This window comes from Ambystoma mexicanum, chromosome 5p (assembly GCF_040938575.1).
Source record: "Ambystoma mexicanum isolate Mex_15411 chromosome 5p, UKY_AmexF1_1, whole genome shotgun sequence".
Classification (NCBI taxonomy): Eukaryota; Metazoa; Chordata; class Amphibia; order Caudata; family Ambystomatidae; genus Ambystoma; species Ambystoma mexicanum.
The window spans coordinates 129,698,155-129,712,788 of NC_090930.1; the positions used below are offsets into that span (position 1 = coordinate 129,698,155).

Consider the following 14,634-nt stretch of genomic DNA (forward strand, 5'->3'; position numbering starts at 1 on the left):
TAGTCCTGAGATTCCAATTTACACCTAGTCCTGAGATTCTGAGTCACACCTAGTCCTGCGATTCTGAGTCACACCTAGATCTACGATTCTGATTCACACCTTATCCTGAGATTCCAATTCACACTTTGTCCTGAGATTCCAATGTACACCTAGTCCTGCGATTCTGGTTCACACCTAGTCTTATGATTCCGATTCACACCTAGACCTGTGATTCCGATTCTCACCTAGACCTGAGATTCCAATTCACACCTAGCCCTGAGATTCCGATTCACACCTAGTTCTGAGATTCCGATTCACACCTAGTCCTGTGCTTCTGATTGTCACCTTGACCTGTGCTTCTGATTCACACCTAGTCCTGTGCTTCTGATTCACACCTAGTCCTGCAATTCTGATTCACACTGAGACATACGTTTCTGATTCTCACCTAGTCCTGTGATTCCAATTCTCACCTAGACCTGTGATTCCGATTCTCACCTAGAACTGTGATTCCGATTCTCACCTAGACCTGTGATTCTGATTCACACCTAGTCCTGTGATTCTGATTCACACCTAGTCCTGTGATTCTGATTCACACCTAGTCCTGTGATTCTGATTCACACCTAGATCTGCAATTCTGATTCACACCTGGTCCTGAGATTCCGATTTACACCTAGTCCTGTGCTTCTGATTCTCACCTAGACCTGTGATTCCGATTCACACCTAGACCTGGGATTCCAATTCACACCTAGTCCTGAGATTCCGATTCACACCTAGTCCTGTGCTTCTGATTCTCACCTAGACCTGTGATTCCGATTCGCACCTAGTCCTGAGATTCCAATTCACACCTAGTCCTGAGATTCCAATTCACACCTAGTCCTGAGATTCCAATTCACACCTAGTCCTGCGATTCTGAGTCACACCTAGATCTACGATTCTGATTCTCACCTAGACCTGTGATTCCGATTCGCACCTAGACCTGTGATTCCGATTCGCACCTAGTCCTGAGATTCCAATTCACACCTAGCCCTGAGATTCCAATTCACACCTAGTCCTGAGATTCTGATTTACACCTAGTACTGTGATTCTGATTCACACCTTGTTTTATGATTCCGATTCACATCTAGATCTGTGATTCATACCTTGTCCTGTACTTCTGATTCTCACCTAGTCCTCTACTTCCGATTCCCACCTAGTCAAGCGATTCAAATTCACACCAAGATCTGCGATTCTGTTTCACACCTAGTCCTGCGATTCTGGTTCCCACCTATACCTGTGATTCCGATTGGCATCTAGATCTGAGATTCTGATTCACGCGTAGACCTCTGATGTTGCTACAAACCTTGTCCTGCTGGGACTCTGTGTCCACCTTTCCACCCAAGACTCTGCCATCGATGTGCCAGATACTAGGACAAAGGCTTAACACTCAGGCCCGACCAGACACTTCTTGGGGCTGGGCAAATCTTTTAGTGTTCCTTCTCTTGTAATCCATCCTCAAAGAGCAGAGGCTGAAAGGCAGCATGTAGACATTTACACACATTCAAATGAATAAGCAAAGAGTTGGATACATTTCTTTAGGTTCCTATACACATATACCTGTGAGCACTGTGCAGCTTGGAGCGTTTGCACTGGTGTAAACGAAGAGTTTGTGCATATGCCAATTCAGTGGAAGAACATTGGCATGTGATTAAAGAGTGGGATGTTTGCCAAGGTGTAGGTGACCTGATATGTTCTCTTCAAGGTTTTCTGCACGCCTTATCAGGAGGCGTGCCTTGGACGGGCTCACCTTGCCGTTGAAAGTTTGTCCCTGCTGCAATTATCCCACATGACAACGTGGAGCAGGTACATGAGACAAACTCGTACTTTCCCCATGAGCTGGGACATTGGCATCAAGACAGCGGCAACGAATGCCACGTCGAGTGATTTGCTGCAGGGAGGGAAAATCGACTTTGGTGCCTTGTGGACTTCATCTGCACTGTGTCCAGCTACACAACCGGGACTGAGTATCCTTCCTCCTGCGCTGCCTGTGGACACCACCTCCAACACAGGGAGAGAAGCTCCATTCTCCTGACTGCCTGTGGACACCACCTCCAACACTGGGAGAGAAGCTCCATTCTCCTGCTCTGCCTGTGGACACCACCTCCAACACAGGGAGAGAAGCTCCATTCTCCTGCACTGCCTGTGGACGCAACCTCCAGCACTGGTAGAGAAACTCCTTTTCCTTTCACTGCCTGTGGACACCACCTCCAACACAGGGAGAGAAGCTCCATTCTCCTGCACTGCCTGTGGACGCAACCTCCAGCACTGGTATAGAAGCTCCTTTTCCTTTCACTGCCTGTGAGCATCACCTCCACCATTTGTAGAGAACCGTCTTTTTCTTGTGCTGCCTGTTGACATGCACCCCCATCACTGGGAGAAAAGCTCCTTTTTCTTGCGCTGCCTGTAGAGGTGCACCTCCACCACTGGGACAGAAACTCCTTTATCTTGTGCTTCCTGTTGACGTGCTCCTCCATCACTGGGAGAGAAGCTCCTTTTTCTTGCGCTGCTTGGTGACATGCACCCCCATCACTGAGATAGAAGCTCCTTTTTCTTGTGCTGCCTGGTGACATGCACCCCCATCACTGGGAGAGAGGCTCCTTTTTCTTGCGCTGCCTGTAGAGGTGCACCTCCACCAGTGGGAGAGAAGCTCCTTTCTCCTGCGCTGCCTGTTTGCGTGCACCCCCATCACTGGGAGAGAAGCTCCTTTCTCTTGCCCGGCTGGTGACATGCACCCCCATCACTGGGAGGGAAGCCCGTTTTTCTTGCGCTGCCTGTAGAGGTGCACCTCCACCACTGGGAGAGAAGATCCTTTCTCTTGCGTGGCTGGTGAAGTGCACCCCCATCACTGGGAGAAAAGCTCCTTTTTCTTGCGCTGCCTGTAGAGGTGCACCTCCACCACTGGGACAGAAACTCCTTTATCTTGTGCTTCCTGTTGACGTGCTCCTCCATCACTGGGAGAGAAGCTCCTTTTTCTTGCGCTGCTTGGTGACATGCACCCCCATCACTGAGATAGAAGCTCCTTTTTCTTGTGCTGCCTGGTGACATGCACCCCCATCACTGGGAGAGAGGCTCCTTTTTCTTGCGCTGCCTGTAGAGGTGCACCTCCACCAGTGGGAGAGAAGCTCCTTTCTCCTGCGCTGCCTGTTTGCGTGCACCCCCATCACTGGGAGAGAAGCTCCTTTCTCTTGCCCGGCTGGTGACATGCACCCCCATCACTGGGAGGGAAGCTCCTTTTTCTTGCGCTGCCTGTAGAGGTGCACCTGCACCACTTGGACATAAAAAACCTTTCTCTTGTGCATCCTGTTGACGTGCTCCTCCATCACTGGGAGAGAAGCTCCTTTATCTTGCGCTGCCTGTAGAGGTGCACCTCCACCACTGGGAGAGAAGATCCTTTCTCTTGCGTGGCTGGTGAAGTGCACCCCCATCACTGGGAGAAAAGCTCCTTTTTCTTGCGCTGCCTGTAGAGGTGCACCTGCACCACTTGGACATAAAAAACCTTTCTCTTGTGCATCCTGTTGACGTGCTCCTCCATCACTGGGAGAGAAGCTCCTTTATCTTGCGCTGCCTGTAGAGGTGCACCTTCACCACTGGGAGAGAAGATCCTTTCTCTTGCGTGGCTGGTGAAGTGCACCCCCATCACTGGGAGAGAAGCTCCTTTTTCTTGCGCTGCCTGGTGACATGCACCCCCATCAATGGGAGAGAAGTTCCTTTTTCTTGCACTGCCTGTAGAGGTGCACCTTCACCACTGGGAGAGAAGATCCTTTCTCTTGTACTGCCTGTTTGCATGCACCTCATCACTAGGAGAGAAGCTCCTTTCTCTTGCGCTGCCTGTTGACGTGCACCCCCATCACTGTGAGAGAAGCTCCTTTTTCTTGCGCTGCCTGTTGACGTGCACCCCCATCACTGGGTGAGAAGCTCCTTTTTCTTGTGCTGCCTCTTAACGTGCACCCCCATCACTGGGAGGGAAGCTCCTTTTTCTTGCGCTGCCTGTTGACGTGCACCCCCATCACTGGGTGAGAAGCTCCTTTTTCTTGCGCTGTCTCTTGACGTGCACCCCCATCACTGGGAGAGAAGCTCCTTTTTCTTGTGCTGCCTCTTGATGTGCACCTCCATCATTGGGAGAGAAGCTCCTTTCTCTTGCGTGGCTGATGAAGTGCACCCCCATCCCTGGGAGAAAAGCTCCTTTTTCTTGCGCTGCCTGGTGACATGCACCCCATCACTGGGAGAGAAGCTCCTTTCTCTTGTGCTGCCTCTTAACGTGCACCCCCATCACTGGGACAGAAACTCCTTTCTCTTGTGCTTCCTTTGACGTGCACCCCCATCACTGGGAGAGAAGCTCCTTTTTCTTGCGCTGCCTGGTGACATGCACCCCCATCACTGGGAGAGAAGCTCCTTTTTCCTGCGCTGCCTGTAGAGGTGCACCTCCACCAGTGGGAGAGAAGCTCCTTTCTCCTGCGCTGCCTGTAGAGGTGCACCTCCACCAGTGGGAGAGAAGCTCCTTTCTCCTGCGCTGCCTGTTTGCGTGCACCCCCATCACTGGGAGAGAAGCTCCTTTCTCTTGCCCGGCTGGTGCTATGCACCCCCATCACTGGGAGGGAAGCTCCTTTTTCTTGCACTGCCTGTAGAGGTGCACCTCCACCACTGGGACAGAAACTCCTTTCTCTTGTGCTTCCTGTTGACGTGCTCCTCCATCACTGGGAGAGAAGCTCATTTTTCTTGCGCTGCCTGTAGAGGTGCACCTCCACCACTGGGACAGAAACTCCTTTCTCTTGAACTGCCTGTTGACGTGCACCCCCATCACTGGGTGAGAAGCTCCTTTTTCTTGCGCTGCCTCTTGACGTGCACCCCCATCACTGGGAGAGAAGCTCCTTTCTCTTGCGCTGCCTGTTGACGTGCACCCCCATCACTGGGAGAGAAGCTCCTTCTTGCGTTGCCTCTTGACGTGCACCCCCATCACTGGGAGAGAAGCTCCTTCTTGCGCTGCCTCTTGACGTGCACCCCCATCACTGGGTGAGAAGCTCCTTTCTCTTGCGCTGCCTGTTGACCTGCACCCCCATCACTGGGAGAGAAGCTCCTTTTTCTTGTGCTGCCTCTTGACGTGCACCTCCATCATTGGGAGAGAAGCTCCTTTCTCTTGTGTTGCTGGTGAAGTGCACCCCCATCACTGGGAGAAAAGCTCCTTTTTCTTGCGCTGCCTGTAGAGGTGCACCTCCACCACTGGGACAGAAACTCCTTTCTCTTGTGCTTCCTGTTGACGTGCACCCCCATCACTGGGAGAGAAGCTCCTTTGTCTTGCGCTGCCTGGTGACATGCACCCCCATCACTGAGATAGGAGCTCCTTTTTCTTGCGCTGCCTGTTGACATGCACCCCCATCACTGGGAGAGAAGCTCCTTTTTCTTGCGCTGCATGTAGAGGTGCACCTCCATTGTGGGAGAGAGGCTCCTTTCTCCTGTGCAGCCTGTTTGCGTGCAACCCCATCACTGGGAGAGAAGCTCCTTTCTCTTGCTCGGCTGGTGACATGCACCCCTATCACTGGAAGGGAAGCTCCTTTTTCTTGCGCTGCCTGTAGAGGTGCACCTCCACCACTGGGACAGAAGCTCCTTTCTCTTGCGCTTCCTGTTGACCTGCACCCCCATCACTGGGAGAGAAGCTCCTTCTTGCGCTCTCTGTTGACGTGCACCCCCATCACCAGGAGAGAAGCCCCTTTCTCTTGCACTGCCTGTTGACGTGCACCCCATCACCGGGGGAAAAGCCCCTTTCTCTTGCGCTGCCTGTTGACGTGCACCCCATCACCGGGAGAGAAGCCCCTTTCTCTTGTGATGCCTGGTGACGTGCACCCGCATCACTGGGAGAGAAGCTCCTTCTTGCGCTGCCTGTTGATGTGCACCTCCATCACTGGGAGAGTAGCTCCTTCTTGCGCTGCCTGTTGATGTGCACCTCCATCACTGGGAGAGAAGCTCCTTTCTCTTGCACTGCCTGGTGACGTGCACCTCCATCACGGAGGGAGTAGCTCCTTTCTCTTGTGCTTCCTGTTGACGTGCACCTCATCACTGGGAGAGGAGCTTGATTTTCTTGCGCTGCCTGTAGTGGTGCACCTCCACCACTGGGAGAGAAGCCCCTTTCTCTTGCGCTGCCTTTTGACGTGCACCCCATCACCGGGAGAGGAGCCCCTTTCTCTTGTGATGCCTGGTGACGTGCACCCGCATCACTGGGAGAGAAGCTCCTTCCTGCGCTGCCTGTTGATGTGCACCTCCATCACTGGGAGAGTAGCTCCTTCTTGCGCTGCCTGTTGACGTGCTCCTCCATTACTGGGAGAGAAGATCCCCTTTCCTGCGCTTCTACTCCAAACTTGAACGGGAACGTTTCTGCACATGAGCTGCTAAAATGCCTGCATTTTGCTATTTACCTGTGAGTATTAAGCAACACAAGCTCTTGGGGAAGGGCGAAGGATTTCTAAAGGGCACCTGCCTAGCATTTAGGCTTCATTTGTATGGACACTATCAGTGTGCTTGAATTGTGTTCTGAGGTGCAGCAGCACCCTCTGCAGCTTTGACCTGGCAGCAAGCTGGCCAACACATGTTCTGAAACATAGAGTTCCTGGGGCCTAGCGGGGCATCAGGAGATCTGCCAGCTGCTCACTGTCGTGTCACACTCACTACTGGCCGATCAGGCAACACGGGATGTCGAATACGTTCCCTTTCTTCAGGCGAGCCTCGGGTCTCTCAGTGACCCAGCCTGCTGGCACTCTCGCGGATTTCCCCGGGCCCCACCAGCCTTCCAGAGGCACAGTCCTGCCATCGCGCACTGTCATGCGCTGCACTGCCCTTGCATTTCACCCCCGATTTAATTTGCAGTCCCGATTTTAAGTTATTTCGAAAGTTGGAAAGTGTTCGTAATGGACGATTGGGTGTTGAGCAACATCACTTGTGCCATCGAGGGGAGCGCATATCTTGGGGGGGCGTGGGGGGCGAGCGAGGAACGTGGGGGGCTCTCTTGGACGAATCCTCGCGCATCGGGGAATTGTTAAGGGGCTCGCTTACCAGCATACCAGGGCGATTTGTGAGGACTCCGCAGTTTAAGCACAGGGCATGCGCTTTACGATTTCACTGAGACTAGTTCGAAAACCTATTACTCTTTGAGTAAATTGTTCATCAATTGCTCTGCACTGAAAGTGTCCTCGAAAGACAAAGCGGATATTGTGTGAAGCCACAGCTGTGCTGCCCGTCTAGTAACGCCAGCTTCCTCTTTGCCTTCAATCCCCCCTCATCTGCCTTCTTCATCCTCTGTCTGAGCCCACACTCCCCCTCTCTGATCCCTTGGCACCCCCCATGCTCAGCTGTCTTTTCTCCCCCTCCTGCTTCCTGTCGCCCATATCAACAGCGTCCTTCCCTCCATCCTCCACCCCTATCCCAGGGACGTCGTTTCACCAAAATGCCAGGGGTAAGGGAAGTGACATCCCACGCCCTTTGACCTCTGATGACATCACAGGAAGTGAGGTCATTTGACCCCACCCGAAGTGACATCACAGGATGCGATGGCAAGTGACCTTTCACCCCTTGACAAAACAGGAAGTGGCATCACATAGCATTGTTCCTAAGTACACTACTAAAAATATGGTTACGATATCACTGTAATGTGATATACATTTCATACAGGAATGGATCACCATGTGTATCGCTAATATCAGTGTGTATAGACCCATATTACCAAATTACTGTGAATGCAAGCAGACGTCCAAAGTCAAATGATAATGATGTGTTATTGTATAGCACTTACGCTTAAGCACTTTATATATAACAAATGTATAACAATATCTCCCAACCTGTATTGGTACTCATGTATCGACCTCAGAAGGATGAACGGCGGAGTTGGCCTTGCTAGGATTTGAAGCTGCAACTTGCAGATCACACACACATTGCAGCAGTGAGCGCTCAACCCACTGAGTTATCAGTTATAGTAAAATTACCAATCACATGCCTAAATGTTCTCAAAGTCAGAAAGCAAATTACACTCTGTAGTGGATAACATTAAACTGGTAACTGGGATTTAACAGCAGGCCAGTTCATCTGGAGGTCTGGTGCAAAGTTGGCCACATGTCAAGCCTGCGTGGATCTGCTTTTCAGGCTTCATAGGTTGGCAAAATACATACCATTGGGAGGGTTCCTAACTGTGCATTGGAGAATTTAGAGTAGCACGGGGAAAGCAGCGCAGTCACACAGCATCTCATACTCTGGGCAATCGTTACCTCATACATACAACAAAGCTTTTATTGGGGCACAATGAAATCAAGGGCCACTTTATGTGCCATGGTCCTTCCCTCCATTCCTTATCCCTGTCCTTTCCGCCACTGTTCATCCCATTCATGCCATTGCCTCCATTCCACATCCCTATCCTTGCCCGTCGCTCCACTGTTCATCCCATTCATGTCATTGCCTCCATTCCTTATCCCACCCTATCCTTGCCCGTCGGTCCACTGTCCATCCCATTCATGTCCTTCCCTCCATTCCTTATCCCTGTCCTTTCCGCCACTGTTCATCCCATTCATGCCATTACCTCCATTCCACATCCCTATCCTTGCTCGTCGCTCCACTGTTCATCCCATTCATGTCATTGCCTCCATTCCTTATCCCTCCCTATCCTTGCCCGTCGGTCCACTGTCCATCCCATTCATGTCCTTCCCTTCATTCCTTATCCCTGTCCTTTCCGCCACTGTTCATCCCATTCATGCCATTGCCTCCATTCCACATCCCTATCCTTGCCCGTCGCTCCACTGTTCATCCCATTCATGTCATTGCCTCCATTCCTTATCCCTCCCTATCCTTGCCTTCGCTCAACTATTCATCCCATTCATGTAATTTCCTCCATTCCTTATCCCTCCCTATCCTTGCCCGTCGGTCCACTGTCCATCCCATTCATGTCCTTCCCTCCATTCCTTATCCCTGTCCTTTCCGCCACTGTTCATCCCATTCATGTCATTGCCTCCATTCCACATCCCTATCCTTGCCTGTTGCTCCACTGTCCATCCCATTTATGTCATTGCCTCCATTCCTTATCCCTATCCTTGCCCGTCACTCCACTGTTCATCCCATTCATATCATTGCCTCCATTCCTTATCCCTGTCCTTCCTGCCACTGTCCATCCCATTCATGTCCTTGCCTCCATTCCTTATCCCTGTCCTTCCTGCCACTGTCCATCCCATTCATGTCATTGCCTCCATTCCACATCCCTATCCTTGCCCGTCGCTCCACTGTTCATCCCATTCATGTCATTGCCTCCATTCCTTATCCCTCCCTATCCTTGCCTTCGCTCCACTGTTCATCCCATTCATGTAATTTCCTCCATTCCTTATCCCTCCCTATCCTTGCCCGTCAGTCCACTGTCCATCCCATTCATGTCCTTCCCTCCATTCCTTATCACTGTCCTTTCCGCCATTGTTCATCCCATTCATGCCATTGCCTCCATTCCTTATCCCTATCCTTGCCCGTCGCTCCACTGTTCATCCCATTCATGTCATTGCCACCATTCCTTATCCCTATCCTTGCCCGTCGCTCCACTTCCATCCCATTCATGTCATTGCCTCCACATCCCTCTCATTGCCCGTCGCTGCATTGTTCATCCCATCCATGTCATCATTCCCTCCATTTTCCACCTCATGCGTGTTCATTCCTGAAACCTGGTTGTTCTATTTTCTCACCTCTCTATTGCATGCCTCCTTCCCTTCTCTTCCTGGTTCCTCTTCACGCTCACCCTTTTCCCTGCTGTGCATTTTCCAACGCATCACTGTCTTTCCTTCTATTCACTCTAGACAGATTCTTTTCTCCATTGGACTCCACATCTCATGGCAGCTTCCCAGGCTGTCCACCCAACCTTCGACGGTCTTCCGCCGCACCTTTCTTCCCCATCTCGTTCTCGCTCCCCACCCCCCTGAGTTGGTGATGCATGGAGTGGGCCATAGTGTGTAGGTTTGTTTGCTAGCAGTCCACTTGGGGGTTCTGGGTAGCCACTGTGTTTGCCCGTAGACCACTGTGTGGCAGTGCCTTATGTGCACTGCGTTGGCCACAACTCTTGGCTGAGCTGAAGTGTGCTGGGCATATGGGAGACCCAAGAATGGCATCAGGGTCTTAAATGCCATACCATAGCCCATTGCCTGTGTTCATTGTATTGTACTTGTCATTTGGTTAGCGCCATTTTACCATTATTATAGTCTCAATGCGCTGTGTATATATGATAAACTGGTCATATAGGGCATGTGATGGCATTGGTGCAAAGTATAGCACTTATGAGGCAGGATTAGCATTTCATGAGGGGTCCACTGAGATTTGCTGGATTGCCCATCGCAAGCATGAACATGCATGTCAGTTATGGAAGCGTTTTTCTGTTGCAGTCTAAAGCCAAGGTGGAAGGGTCATGATGGCCCCAGCCGATGGGACATTTTTCCAGCCGCCTCACAATGTGCCCAGTTTAGATTTTTCTAGGGCCAAACTGATGCCCCTGTGCTGGTTGCCATTGCTTTCCTGTGGCATTGTTTAATCGTGGGTTCTATTCAGAGTGTGGCGCTGTTGGACGGTGTCACGCTGCCTGCCACCTGTACGGCATTTGATGGTGTGTTGCTTGCATGAGGGCCAAGGGTTGGGGCATCTCTTGTGTGTTGTTTGCTTGCCGGTAATGGGCGTGCTTGGTGTTCCGCCTCCTGTGGTTGGCTCTGTACACATGCGTAGCACGTGCACTGTTCTGTGTTTTGCACTGTGGGTGAACGGCGTGTGGCCGCCGGTGCAGCCTTTGGTCATATGTTGATTGGGTGAGATGTTGGTGCTTCGTGTGTGTTGTTGGTGAGATTGGGTTGGCAAGGGTGACCAGCAATAGGTTTGCTCAAAATTGTATTGGGGGCTTTGTTATCCTAGTCTACTACCACTGTTGTGGAGTGACATGTTGCCATCAGAGTAATGGCTGCCGGAAAGTGTGGTGTAAGCGTATCTAGTGTGTTCTCGTGTATTATATTTGAAGGAAAGGCTTTATATCGATGTACTTGTCCTAAATGCACACATATAACATATGCAATATGGGGGAATAAAAATCTAACACATATTGACAAAGGACATTCTGTTGTATAGACATTTCCCAAACATTCCCCCCCTAACAGCTGGACTCGTCACAAGTCTAAGTGCTACCACCAGTTACTGGAGTAATAACTTCACAACACAGGTATAGCCTTCAAACATACAGGTACTGGCATAATTGGCAAGGTGTTGTGAGGCTACAGAAGGGCGTATACAAATGCCTTAACTGCGGTGGTGCACCACCAGGGCTTTAAGTGGGCCAGGGCTAGCCATGGCTCAGCCCGGCAGCAGTTTCCAAATATTGCCCTTGAGCCAGGGCTCCCCAAAATGATTTTCCAGACCAGATCCTTTCATGCAGTAATATGAATACAAAGGTGAGTGACAATACTGCTCTTCGCCAGTTGATGTCACTATCAGTCATGTTTATAATTACACCATCAGTTTAATATATTTTGAATTAGGTTGTTTTCAAACAGGTTTCATTATTGCACTACATCATATTTAAGTATTGTCATTCCAATGGTGTCAGTAGTGCATAAGAATCACAGATTTCTTTCTAAGGATCTATGGGATTGTATGATGCAGTGGCCTATTTTGGTTTGAGGTTTTATTTTGTACATGAATATATTCATTTTGGTCATTATTTGTAAGCGCTTTTATTATATTTCATATGTATTTTTAAAGTTGAACTCTTATGCAGGCCCCACCTCTTTTAATTAATGGCTTTCTGGATTTGAGGGTGCGCTAGACCTTTTTTAGGCCCCACCACCAAAAATGTGCATCACGGCACACTGGAGCCCCCCCTTCGATTCCCTATCCCACTTAAAGCACTGTGCACCTCTATGCTTTACACATTGATGTCACACATGCTTTGTTTCTGCTGCCGGGATCATGCACTATTTTATTTTATTTGTAAATTGTTATTGGTTATTTATAATGCACTTAATACCCAAAGGTTTCTAAGCACGGACCCGGCGATCGAACCTGTGTTCCTCAGCGTTGTCTTGCTTCTAAGGCGAGCGTGTTGCTCCTGAGCTATCCTCCCGAGACATTTTATTCATTTGTATAGCGCACCAAATCCAGAGGCATGAAGACTCTGGTGTGTCTATACTATGTGTACCTTTTTGCAGCGCACAACTTTGTAAGTCAAAGTTAGTACTCACAGCACGGAATACCTGGAGTTCAGCACTTGATAGAACCTCACCAGCTCTTTCCCTGGTCTATGGCGCAACAGTTGGCAAATGGTGGCGATGCTTCCCACCAACCAAAGATAAGATTGGGACGTCCCAGTATGTAATCAACAATTGACGAGAACAAAAGAAGGCCAACAAATACAAAATCAGTTAGAGAGGATAGAAGGAAGATTGGCTTTGAGGCAACTGAGAAAGAGATGCGACGCGGGAGCCGAGCGGATGGTTAGAGGCAAAGAGATCCAGAATTTAGGAGCAAGAAGTGCGAAAGAGCGGAAGCAAGAAGAGGCGCAAGGACCGGAGGGAGCAGCAAGGAGGAGCGAGAAGAGGCACAAAGACCAGAGGGAGCAGCAAGGAGGAGCAAGAAGAGGCACAAGGACCATAGGGAGCAGCAAGGAGGAGCGAGAATAGGCACAAGGACCTGAGGGAGTAGCAAGGAGGAGCGAGAAGAGGCGCAAGGACCAGAGGGAGCAGCAAGGAAGAGCGAGAAGAGGCGCAAGGACCAGAGGGAGCAGCAAGGAGGAGCGAGAAGAGGCGCAAGGACCAGAGGGAGCAGCAAGGAGGAGCGAGAAGAGGCACAAGGACCAGAGGGAGCAGCAAGGAGGAGCGACAAGAGGCACAAGGACCTGAGGGAGTAGCAAGGAGGAGCGAGAAGAGGCACAAGGACCATAGGGAGCAGCAAGGAGGAGCGAGAATAGGCACAAGGACCTGAGGGAGTAGCAAGGGGGAGCGAGAAGAGGCACAAAGACCAGAGGGAGCAGCAAGGAGGAGCGAGAAGAGGCACACGGACCTGAGGGAGTAGCAAGGAGGAGCAAGAAGAGGCACAAGGATCATAGGGAGCAGTAAGGAGGAGCGAGAAGAGGCACAAGGACCTGAGGGAGTAGCAAGGAGGAGCGAGAAGAGGCACAAAGACCAGAGGGAGCAGCAAGGAGGAGCAAGAAGAGGCACAAGGACCATAGGGAGCAGCAAGGAGGAGCGAGAATAGGCACAAGGACCTGAGGGAGCAGCAAGGAGGAGCAAGAAGAGACACAAGGACCATAGGGAGCAGCAAGGAGGAGCGAGAATAGGCACAAGGACCTGAGGGAGTAGCAAGGAGGAGCGAGAAGAGGCGCAAGGACCAGAGGGAGCAGCAAGGAAGAGCGAGAAGAGGCGCAAAGACCAGAGGGAGCAGCAAGGAGGAGCGAGAAGAGGCGCAAGGACCAGAGGGAGCAGCAAGGAGGAGCGAGAAGAGGCACAAGGACCTGAGGGAGTAGCAAGGAGGAGCGAGAAGAGGCACAAGGACCATAGGGAGCAGCAAGGAGGAGCGAGAATAGGCACAAGGACCTGAGGGAGTAGCAAGGGGGAGCGAGAAGAGGCACAAAGACCAGAGGGAGCAGCAAGGAGGAGCGAGAAGAGGCACACGGACCTGAGGGAGTAGCAAGGAGGAGCAAGAAGAGGCACAAGGATCATAGGGAGCAGTAAGGAGGAGCGAGAAGAGGCACAAGGACCTGAGGGAGTAGCAAGGAGGAGCGAGAAGAGGCACAAGGACGGGAGGGAGCAGCAAGGAGAAATTGTGATTGTGATCGTAGTGTGTGATGGGGTATATAGTTAGATAAAGAGAGGAAAGGTATGGAGGAGTGAGACCATGGAAATTCGATAACAAGGAAGTGAAGTAAGAGAAGAGATGGACTGGAGAGATGGGGAAATAGACGAAAAAGGAAGAAGAAAGAGAAGACGAATGGCAGTGTTACCATGTAGGTCCTGTTAAATTGTAGACTGCATCATTCATGCACTGCATGCAATATGACCCTAAAAATGAATCCGTTCAATAAATCACAGGGAGCTGTGCTGATGCGTCTGATCTCTCTTTATTTCCACGTGAAACTAAACTCCCGCCGGTAACCCCGCCTCTACTATAACACGTGGAGCGCAGCCCACCAGAACAAGAACAATAGAAAGGAGACTAGGCTCCATGACAAGGGATTGTCAAATGACAATACAAAAGGGACGCAACAGGTCCCTATACGGGTGCTAAAGATGTGTTTTTTTTGTGTCTAAAAAAAAGGAAACGTACCCTTATCTCACGGCCCGGTACTGAGCAGTCCTGGTGTCCTCGGAAGTCATTTTTCAGGTTGATGACGTTACAGTTATCAACATTGAAAACGGACTTCGCTGACAAGCAGCACTCCACAGAGCTGGGCCACGAGATAAAGGTACGTTTATTGTATTTCTTTCTTTCAGAAAAAAAGGCACCATTAGCCCCCGTGTAGGGAAATTCACGGGTACTAATGCTGATATGTTTCTTGGCGGCATGCTGACACAGTCAGTAACAACACCGCCATCCTCGTTAAGGGACGCTCTCTTCGCTCGGCCCCTTAACTTGGGCAGCAGG

At 50.8% G+C, this 14,634-nt stretch overlaps 1 protein-coding gene across 4 annotated transcripts in view; it reads left to right on the forward strand.

Annotated features, from left to right (window-relative positions):
* The window catches only part of STARD8 (StAR related lipid transfer domain containing 8), a 648,599-nt gene that overhangs the window by 576,888 nt on the left and 57,077 nt on the right, over nucleotides 1-14,634 (forward strand). The gene's annotated exons all lie outside the window — the stretch shown is intronic.